This window comes from Euprymna scolopes, chromosome 38 (assembly GCF_053919585.1).
Source record: "Euprymna scolopes isolate OS-2025 chromosome 38, ASM5391958v1, whole genome shotgun sequence".
Taxonomy (NCBI): domain Eukaryota; kingdom Metazoa; phylum Mollusca; class Cephalopoda; order Sepiida; family Sepiolidae; genus Euprymna; species Euprymna scolopes.
The window spans coordinates 1750189-1762256 of NC_136519.1; the positions used below are offsets into that span (position 1 = coordinate 1750189).

Genomic DNA, 12068 nt, shown 5'->3' on the forward strand with positions numbered 1-12068 from the left:
TAAATCGGGCGAAACGTTAAGCATTCCGGTCCTTCCACCTCCAATCTATTTTTCATATATATGTGGATATATTCTTTAAAAATGCGCCCGTCTGCATCTTTTGGCAGAGTGCTTTTTTGCTAGATACAGCAAAGCTGCCTGGAGAGTGCATATAAGTCCATGAAATTGTCTAGAACATGGGCGATTTCAAACTAATTTTAAGGAAAATGTAGGTTTTTTTTCTTCTTTTTATGAGTCATGGCGGTGGTAAGGCTTCAGATATGGAATATAAAGTTTTAAATGTCCGGTCAAAAATGCCCGGTACAGTAAAATAAAAGAAAAAACATGTCCGGTACAGTAAAAAAGAAAAAAACATGTCCGGTACAGTAAAAAAAAAGAAAGAAAAAATGTCCGGTACAGTTAAAAAACGAAAAAAAAAAGTGTCCGATAGAATAAAAAAAGAGAAAAAAATGTCCGGTACAGTAAAAAAAGAGAAAAAAATGTCCGGTACAGTAAAAAAAAGAAAGAAAAAATGTCCGGTACAGTTAAAAACGAAAAAAAAAAGTGTCCGATAGAGTAAAAAAAGAGAAAAAAAATGTCCGGTACAGTAAAAAAGAAAAGAAAAGCTACATTTTCTCTGATGAAGCTACTGTTATGAATCAAATATTGAATTTAATTTGGATAAAATAATTTTAAGTTTAAGTTTATTTATTGAATGAGATTCTACACTTGTTTGGCTTTAAATGTTAAATTTTGAATTTTGTATTCCATATCAACATTACTTAATATAAACAGTGGAATTTCTATTACTTAACACATACGTTCGACCGGTTACTGTACCGGACAGTTAAAACATTATATTTCACCAACATCTGAAGGAAGACGTGCCAGGCCTTACCATCGTCATCGCACGTAAAAAGGAGGGAAAAAAATATATTTTCCTTATGAAGATTCTGTTATGAATTGAAATATCCAATTTAATTTAAATAAAGTAACACGTTTATTTATTAAATGAGATGTTACTCTTGTTTGGTTTTAAAAAGCTAATTTTTAATATATATATATATATATATATATATATATATATATATATATATATATATACACATATATATATTAAGTAATGTGATTGATAATTTAAAATTTAAAAATCAAATTATAATTAAATTAAAAATCCGTTTCACAAGAAGGAACAACAACAAAATCAATTATCTGTACGATCGTTTCGGAAAACAGTGCTTTTTATTGTGGTAGACATCAGTTTACGGACAATAATTATTACATATAGTTTTCTAATAAGCAAGGTCTCCTCGTCAGCAAATTTTGAAGGGTTTTTATTAAATTTAAAAGACACCATAAATAAACCTAGCATTAAAAGTAAGGCAGATGTATCTGGAAAAAATTGAAATAAAAGGTCTGGATTTATCTCTAGGATATTTGCCTATCGAGCGTATTATATATCTAAATTACAACGAGCACTTTCTCTTTCCTGTATTTTACTTAAACTAGTAATTTCACTGTTACATTGAAATGCACTCAGCTCTTTAGACTATTGCTCTAATCTCCTTTAATATATATATATATATATATATATATATATATATATATATATATATATATATATATATATATATATATAGTGAATAAATGACAAAAGACTATATACCAAACAGGTACTGTCAAGAATTGTAAATGTCAACTGAATTAAAGGAATAAATTATAAGATGGTCACATATATATATATATATATATATATATATAAATATATATATATATATATATATATATATATATATATAAGCTTCAACCTCTGTCCCATCTGCCGCTTTTAATGGAGAATGCTACGATGAACTATAAGCCCTTGTAAATATCCCCAACAAACCCGACAAGCAGCAAAGTCCCACCCCTACACAGTAGAGATCGCTAGATGTAAGAAAATCTTCTAGTTTCTTCCCCAGAACTGTTAGACTTTGGAATTCCCTTCCAGGTTCCTGCTTCCCCCACTGTACTGGAATGCAGAAGTTCAAGTGTAATGTGAACAGACATTTTGCTGCTCAACTCCCTACATAGTATCTTTGCAACTTTTGTCCCTGATAGTAGCCCCCTACATCAAAGTGACACTGTGTCTTGTTTGGGGTGAAAACATTATATATATATATATATATATATATATATATATATATATATATATATATATATATATATATATATATATATATTCGTTGTGACTTTTTCTGCTAACTCCATTCGAGATTTCGTGTAGATTCCCCAACACTTGAACAGAGGCGGAGGTTACATCGCCCGAAACGTTCATAACAGTAGTCCAAATTATCCTTCTTCTTCTGAAAAATTTGTTAAATATGAATCATTTGCATCCATCTGTGAAATAGATTCCAATTCTTTTCATCTTTCTTTCAAAATGGACAAATAGGATTCTTAGCATCTACTGCAGCAAGTCTTGTTCGAAATGAGGTTGCTTCATCATCAGAAATAGCAACTGTGAAACTATTTTCCTTTTGGTTCATCACGCCCAAAGTAGCAATGGGAAGATTTTTCATGATTCCAATACAAATCATGACTGCTAGAAAACTGCTTCTGTGATACCAGTTTACAAGAATTCTGGCGAAAGAACTACCCATTAAATTATCGCCCCATTAGCCTCCTCCTACTTTTCGCCAAAATTTTAAAGTCCATAATTAATCAAGCTCTAGTCCATCACCTTACAGTTGCTAAACTTCTGACTGACCAACAATATGGATTTAGGCAATCCTATTCTACAGCAGATATCCTAACTGTAATCTCTGAATGTATATACCATGCACTGGACAAAGTAGGGGAGGGTAGGATAGTAGCCCTAGATATATCTAAGGTTTTGACAGGGCATTGCACAATGGTTTTCTCAGAAAAATCAGATCATACGGTATCACTGGAGGAATACTAAGCATAATTAAATCCTTCTTAATTAAGAGAAGAATCCAGGTTGTCCTCGATGGTCTAAACAATATTATATAAATGCGGGTGTACCTCAGGAGTCGATCCTTGGACCTTTATTATTCCTGATATTCATAAATAACCTCCCTGACAAAATTGTTTCTGATCTGGATATATTCACTGATGACACCATGCTCTATAATAGACACGAGGGAAAATGAATGAACACATATCTCAAGCAATGGCAGAAACACTATGGAAAGACCTTCAATCTGTAGTGGAATGGGGACAAAAATGGATGGTCACATTCAATACTGCCAACACTAAGCTTGTTTCCTTCAATAATTACAAAAAAACCTTCTCAACCACCAATTGCTATGGTTAAAGATACATTACCTGAAAGTACTTTGTTCAAACTCCTCGGCTCAACGTTCACAGGGAACATGAGTTGGAACAGAGAGATCAATAGCATTGCCAAGACTCCTGCAAAGAAGGTGGGCCCTCTCCTGCGCAGGGTTCAAAAGGGAGTCGCCAACCTGATAGGTCATAAACTGTCATCTAAGCTTCAACCTCTGTTTCACTGATGAAATGTTTTAATGGTGGATGCTCTGACGAACTACAAGCCCTTGTATCCCCTCAACGAAAATACCCTCGACAAACCCAACAAAGTCCCACCCCTACACAGTAGAGATCCCTAGATGTGAGAAAGCTTTCTACTCTAATAGTTTCTTCCCCAGAATTGCTAAACTCTGGAATTCTCTTCTGAGTTCCTGCTTCTTCAACTATACTGACATGCAGAAGTTCAAGTGTAATGTGAACAAACATCTTGCTGCTCAACTCCCTACATAGTATCCCTGCAACTTATGTCCCTGATAGTAGCTTCCTACATCAAAGTGGCACTGTGCCTTGTTTGGGGTAAAAATGTAATTTTAAAAAAACTATCGATTCCGAGCACATACTTCAAATCGATAGTCACAAGAAAAATGGTTGGAACATTCTAATGCTCAAGTAGATATCTCTCTGCTGGAATAATTTTTTACTTGTATAAGAGCCAAGTCGTTCTAGGATTGAATACTGCTGTCACATCTGGGCAGGAGCTGCACAAAGTATCCTATCCTGCTTTGACAAAGTTCAAAACAGACTTCATAATCTAGTAGGCGATGCCCTTTTTTCTTCTCTGCAGCCATTTTCCCACAGAAGAGACGTTGCGAGCCTGTTTCTGTTCTATTGTTATTTTCATGGCAGGTGTTCGACTGAGTTCCAATTTATGGTCCCCCCTCGCCAATCCTTCACAAAAAACATCCGTCTAACCAAAATCAATAAATTATATCTATCAATAAATTCCCCCACTCTCTATCGTTGCTTAAACCTAAAACTAAATTCCATGAACAAAGTTTCTTCCCTAGAACTGTCTGCATGTGGAACTCTGTTCCACTGGTCTGCTTTCCAGCTGATTTTGAGCCGTCCTTGTAAATGATCTAATTATACCAAATTACTTCTACAAACGATTATTACGCAACTGTTCAAATGACTACAATATACACATTAACCTTTAACCTCGAGTGGCTTTGATATGTGGTGACCCTTTTGTAAAAAAGAAAATATCGATTATTCAAAAATCTCTAAACATTTAGCTGCAGAGTTTGTTTTTTTTTCACTTATTTTTCAGATTACCCTAAAAAACATTATTTTATTGCTAGTTTAAAATCAATAAAAACATCATTTAATATTTTGTACCAGAAACGAAAAATTAAAGTACAGATTAAAAAAAACAAAAAAACAAACAAACAAAAAAGTTTAAAGAATCCTTTTCTTTGCATCGGAAAATAGGTGAATTTTTTTGGAACCCGATATCGATTCCAATACCAAAATGTTCCAATTTTTACGATTCTCAATTCTGCTTCTGATAAATCGTCCCAATTCTATTCCCGAGTTCCACAGTTTTATGCCGAAAATGATTTTTTCAAGATGTGATAAAGCTTTAATCCTCTCTGATATTCTGTTTCGTGTTATTCACAACTTTCAATGCTTTTCCATGGTAGCTGTTTTCTTTTCATGTCAATGAATGAAACCAAATTTCTCTGTGCCTCCATTGTTCTCTGTTTCTGTATTTTCCTGCAATAATATTTTAAAGCCAAAAACGCATTGTGTTGGAGTTAAAGTTAGGGTTAGTGTTTCTTTAGGAAAAATTTAAGTGTTTTTAATTAAATTAAAATCAACTGTTAAATTTAACCAGCTTTTAAAAAAACAAACCCACTTTATAAATATGTTAACCAATTTATATAAATTCATATAAACTTATAATTATGTGTTAAAAAAATTATATAAATTTATAAATATGTGTTAACCAATGATTTTATAAATGTGTTTACTAATTTATATAAATTTATGATTATGTGTTAAAAATTTACATAAATTTATAAATATGTGTTAACCAATAATTTTATAAATGTGTTAACTAATTTTTATAAATTTATATAAATTTATGATTATGTGTTAGAAAAGTCATATTAATTTATAATAATGTGTTAACCAATAATTTTATAAATAAGTAAGCCAATTTATATAAGTTTATAAATATGTGTTAACCAAAGTTCATTAAATCTATAAGAGTAGAAGACAATTTATTAATTTATTTATTACGGACTATTATCCTCATCTTTCTTAATTGTTGTTTCACGACGTTTCGGCCAACTATTCCTCTGGCCTTCGTCGGGTGGTAATCGCAACGAGATAGGAACTCCGAATCTCCTAACTGCATTCTCAGCAATTACTGCCATCCATAGTTGTTATTGTCTCACCACGTTTTGGCCAAGTAAGTCTGGCGGGCTTTGGGTAGGATTGAAACCACTATCTTCAGACAATTCTCACCTGGAACTGTAGAGATTCAACGTCTCTATTCACTGCGCCACGATCAAGGTTGAATTTTTTGGTTTTATAAATCAACATTTATTTTATTATCTGATCTTCCATGGTCGGGTCCGTACCGAATGGTATATATACATATATATATTGAGAATGCAGTTAAGAGATTCAGAGTTCCTATCCTGTTGCGGTTACCACCTGACAAAGGTCAGAGGAATAGTTAGCCGAAACGTAGTGAAACAACAACTAAGAAAGAAAGTCTGCAATAAATAAAAATTAATAAATAAAACTCATCTCAATAATGAATTCCAATTAAATAATTTATATAGAAGACAATTTTCAATAAAAAATTTCCTTAAAATTATTTAAAGAAAATGTTTTCAAACAAATTTCTATTTAGCAAAAAAAACAAACAAACAAAAAGCAAAAACAAACACTTATAACACAATAACTAGCTTATTTATAGTCAGATATATTTTAATTTAACACAATTTTTCGAAATATATTTTCAGCAGTTGTAAAATATCGCAATTTTATGGAGTGAAGTCTGTTATCTGTATAGATTTCTGCATTTGAAATGTTGGGAATTCACGTCATAAATTGAACTCGCATTATCTAGATTCTTCAAACTACTGATCTCATCTTGAGTATTATTTTAACAACGTTCCGGTTGATATAGCCTCCAACCTTCTTCAGGTGTAGATCCTGTGAAACTTCTTGTCGAACTAGGGAATCTGAACACAATTTCGAACAGAATCCTTTCTTTAATCAAGTAGCATGTTCTCGTTCCGTCAGTCATGACTGAATAGAATTCCTAAATATTTCATAATTCTATTTAGAATGTCATCCGAACCTTCAATATTCAGAAATGTGCAATTTTACAACTGAATTAGATAAAACTTATTGTCAGTGCCGCAGGTTCAGTATGCGATTCATTAAGCTGATTCTTTGTATAAACCATCACGTTTATATAAAAAAAAAAAATTCCGTCGTAATCAAGATATCAACTCAGTTCGTGAAACTAATCAACGATGCTCCGATTCACTAGATGCTGAGTCTAGATGTAGTTTGTTCACTGAAGAAGGTTGGTGGTTACATCGACCGAAACGCTATGAAAATGACACTTAAGATTAGAACAGTAGTCGAAAGACTTCAAATAGTACGAAGAATCGATCTTCATTTAAAAAAAAAAAAGAAAGGAAATTATCTGCAAGCTAGGGCGACATCTTATCCATGACACTGGGCACTGGTTGTTAGTTAGTTTTGAATACTGTCTGTCAGCGATTGATTTTTTGTGCAATGGCATTACATAAATTTTCTGCTTTTTTTTCATTGGTATACCGTTATACGAGGGCCTTCATAAAAGTAAAGCCTCCTATATTTTAACTCAAAAGTTGAAGAGCTACGAAAATGGGAATGATACCATTAAAACGAGTGACCTTTTGCACTCCAAAAATTATTTTTCTTCATAGTCACCACTATTTTCAATGCATGTTTGTCACGAATTCAATTACGCATATTTGCTTCTGACACACGTCCATGATAGGTTTTTTTTTCTTAGAGTCTCACACCGTCAATATCTGCAACAGAGAAATGAAACTTTCAGGTTATGCATGCGTAATCAATTAGCATAACAATGCAACTTGTGATCCCCTTTGATCCATTCTATCGGAATAAAAAATTGGAGGCATTACTTTTGAAGCACTTCTCGTATAAGACATTTTATCGTGGCGGGTCTAATATACAATACAGGAGCGACAATAATATCTAAGCAAACACCCGTTAAAGCATGGAAATTTATTTAAAGGACAACAATCTTTAGGAATGAAAAAAATACAAAAATAAAGATTATTCAAAAGTCTTAATAACATAACAGCGGTCACCTGTGATCTCAGAAAATGTAACTTTAAACATACAATTTTAATATATAAATTTTTAATGTCTTTTTTACTTCAAGTTTATCTGTCGCCGATTTTTAATTTAAAACATCTACTAACTTCGATGAATTAATTAGAGAAAGCCGATTTAGGATCTCGGGTATCATCACAGTATGAGGCAAAGTGGGATTTAGTCTTTTCGAATGTATTTTCCTCTTAATATCATCGTCAACAATAATGTACTTGGAATACTCTGATACAACTAATTTCTTATTACTTTGGTTGACTGATTGATACTGAAGTTCAAAAATATACGTTGTTATGCCATACTCTCAATCGTTTCTAAATCGTTTTCTGCACTCTTCCGCCATTTCTTCTAGACATAAAAACCAAATGAACGCATATCTTTAGAATTTCTGATATGTCAGGCGCTAATTAATGACCAATTAACAATAAGTTTTGTTGTTTGTTCATACATTTTCATTTGAAATAAAATTTGTCACTTTTGAAAAACTCAATAATTTTTATTTGTTGGAGAATTTAAGCATTTAAAATAGCGTGTATATTCTAAGCATTTAAAAAAGTGTGTATATTTGGCGCTCCAAAAAGTGCGGCAGGTGAAAGGAACTGATTTATCCTTATACCACTTCTGACGTCATCATGCGTCTAATGACAGATGTCTGTTCGAGACTAGAACGCTCTGTTTTATTTTCCATCATTTTGAACAAATATTTCCACAAGATTAATATAAGCTGTGCTATAACTCAATTAAACATAATTTGCAGCTTAGATTTTCAGAAATTTATTTGTTGTTACCAAAAGACTCCTTTACCAACATTTTTCATCCATATAATTTTCCATCAAAAAATTATTTGACTGAAAACTTTTCTGCATGGGAAATTATAAAATATTAAAGAAAATATTTAAAAATAACAATTTCCAAGATCTTCGATTAACAATCCATTTTTCCTGATAGAAAAACTGTAGGCAATGAAGAAAGCTATGGAATTTGGTAATTTTCTAAAAAAAAAATGCTTTACTTCATAGGTTACGATCCAATCCTCCCTTATATAAACTAAAGTGCCACTTTCCCCTGTTGCATTGACCGGAATAGCTCAATAAATACAGTTTATACAAAAATATGTTCTGTAATCTATCAGGTCGGTGTGAAAGATTTGTCAGTTTGTAGACGGATTATTTCAAACCATTCTAATTTATTATATCTATATTGTTATTGCTTAAAAATATTGATTAATTGATTGATTAAATGATTAATTTATAACTTTTCATCCCAATTAATTAAAAAAACATTACTCATATTTTTCTGCTATCTTAACATGTAAACTCGAAAACGATCTTCTTTAGTTCATAGAATGAAAGCCATCTTCCATCATGATAATGCTCATCCTCACGCAGCTCTACTGATCTTCTAGGAGAATTTAATTGGGAAATCTTGCACCATCCAGCATATTCTCTCGTTCTAGCTCCTTCAAATTACCATTTATTTTGATAACAAAACTATGATGGTGAACTTAGGATGATATCACAAGAAGAGATTAAACATGAGTTTACATTAAAAACTTGAGGAATTTTACAATTTTGCTGAACCTTACTTTTGCTATGTCCAGCAACTCAAAAAGCAAAGAGAAATAATCAATAAATAAATAAAAATAAAAGGCCGAAATAGCTTGAATAAAACCGAGACTTATTATTATTATTATTATTATTATTATTATTATTATTATTAATAATAATAATAATAATAATAATAATAATAATAATAATAAAAAATAAATAAATAAATAAATAAATAAATATTCGTCCAAACTGCTTCTTATCAACTCCCGACTTCAACTGTAATTTTCTCCGCCCATCCTCACTGTCTTTCTATCTCTCGGCGGCTGTCCAAAAAAGAAAACTACCTTGTGCTTTCCCCTCCATCCTTTTTACAGCAATAATTGTCCTCATATGCAAATTAATGTCATATGCAAATTAATGTCATATGCAAATTAATGTCATATGTATATCAATAGACCGTCTTTAAACGAGATTTTTTTTCTCAATCCTTTCTTGATTCTGTCGCATGACAGGATAGATGGAAGTGCTGTCGCTTATGTAAGTCATGTTTTTCATTCAGTGTGCCGCAATAAGCTCATTAACAAATGGAATCAAGTTATAGAGAGCAAAAATTATTATTGTTATGAATAAAGATTTTCAAAAACACTTTTTCATTTTCATGATGAAATTTTAAATTACCAAAAAAATTTGCTTCGACCTAATATTTTCGTTAAAAATTAGATGTTGTCATAAAATCACGTTGAAATCTATATATTTTTTTATTTCTTCACCGGATTAAAAGTTTTCGCATGCTCATTTACATGTTGTGGAATTAAAGAATTTGAAAATAACATGAATAAATACAACACGACAGATGAAAGGAACTGATTTATCCTGACACTGCACTGACATTGTTACGTTATTAAAAAAATAATTAGCCGGATCACTAATCGGGATCTGTTTGAAATCCATGCAGCTTCAGTGTTCCTCAACAATATGTGTAAACACAAAACAGAGTCTCTTGCAATTTTAAAATAATATGTAACAGAATTAAATTGATTTGAAAATAATGCTTATTTTCCAGTGTCAACACTTAACAGCATGGAGGGGTCGTGAGGAGCAGTGTGTGTGTGTGTGCAAAATAACAGAGAGATAATATGTTCGCTTGTCCTGCCCTTGATCACTGCTCTTTCCTCTCGTCATTGTCTGCTGCTTCTATTTTATTGGCACATATGACGTCAGAACATTCCACAATGCATTGTCTTGAAGTGTTGGTCAGTCTCGCTGATCTAATCTCCTATTTTGACTTCTTTGACGTCATTCCCAGGACACCTGGATCCAGGATCTGACTGAATTTCTTTTGATGTCATCCTCGAAAGCCCGTAGACAGCGGCCCATCCCCTCTGCCACCTGCAACTCCACTCTCCTTTTTAACAACGTCATTATAAACTTGGTGACAAAATGAAATACTGAAATGCCATGGATACTGTAAACATAAAGTTCAAATAAATAGCATTATCAATACTTATAACATAATCCTAAGATGATAAAATTGTTCAAAATTAATGGTAAATTAGTTATCACAATGCCACATATACTCCAGAATTTTCTCGGAAACTACCGGACCGATCTGATTGAAACTTTGCATGGACCTTTGGTATGATAAGGTGCATCGAATTAAGTATTATAGTATCCGTTCTATACACAGTTAGGAATTCGTCAAAACAATACCACATTTATTCTAGAGGTTTTTGTCAGAAACTACTATGCCGATCTGGCAAAAAATTCGGCATGAACCTTTGTTATGATAAGGTACAGCGAACTAAGTATTATAGTATCTATTGGAAACACAGTTAAGGATTGATAGGGAGTAATAGATATTAGTATTTAATGCGAATATCAACACAAATTTAAATGTATTCAATCATCAATTTTGCGTAAAGCACTCATTCTAATTGAAATGACGATAACTTTTGTCCATTTTAAAATAATGCAATAATATCGTTCCCATCGGATGTTCATAGTATGGTAATGTGTCACAAACTTCTACAAGGACTTTAGCAGATAGATCTCAATAACCAGATATATTCTGAAACTACCTTAAAGGCGGAACATAAAATTTTATTATGAAACCATTTAAATGGAAATCAAAACCATGTTCAATTATTGATTTTCACTTTGAAAGATAAAGCATCTGAAAATAAAATCTCGAAATGCAGCACTGCATTCATGGCAGCAGGTGAAAGGAACGGATTTATCCTTACACCGGCTTGTAACAGCATTCAAGCGTTACGACAACTCCCACCCTCTGATTCCCCAACTTACTACATAGAAACCGTATTTTAAAATTAACTTGGTCTCAAATTAATATTTTTTCCTTTAAAATAAAGGAAGTTTTACTTTTTACAAAAAACATAAAAACATGTATATTTATTTCTTGAATTTTTAAATTGTAAAGCATTACTTGTTATTCTTTGCATTTCTCCCGTGTTTTTTTTTTTAAATGTTGTGTAAAAAATAGTTAAAATGTGTTTTGGATTAAATTAATTTGTCAAATTACAAAATCGTGTTTATTTTTTTTTGAATTCTGTATTTTGAATTGAACATTTTATGTCTGTTTTATTCCCACTTTATTTTGTGTGGCAACTTAAGGTTCAGAGGTGGCACCAGATGGAAGTCATGAAACCATGTGACTTGTGGGCAAAGATTTCGTAACTCTTAGCTGGTGAAATTTAAAGGAAGAAAGTGTCCCACGTGGTGTCCCCAATTGAAGGGGCACACAATGTATGAGGTGTCTTTAATAAGTTTTCAGACTTTTTCATACATATAATTTTATTGAGAGTACACATATGAAACTCT

The 12068-nt window shown here is 32.0% G+C and overlaps 1 long non-coding RNA gene across 1 annotated transcript in view; it reads left to right on the forward strand.

The window, feature by feature from the left end:
• Window positions 1–11773, forward strand: part of LOC145263048 (uncharacterized) — a 13094-nt gene extending 1321 nt beyond the window's left edge. The window contains exons 1-2 of the long non-coding RNA XR_013864462.1: window positions 1–421; window positions 545–11773. The exon at window positions 1–421 is cut by the window's left edge and continues 1321 nt beyond it. This is a non-coding gene — a long non-coding RNA (uncharacterized LOC145263048). The remainder of the gene's footprint in view (window positions 422–544) is intronic.
• Window positions 11774–12068: the final 295 nt, after the last annotated feature.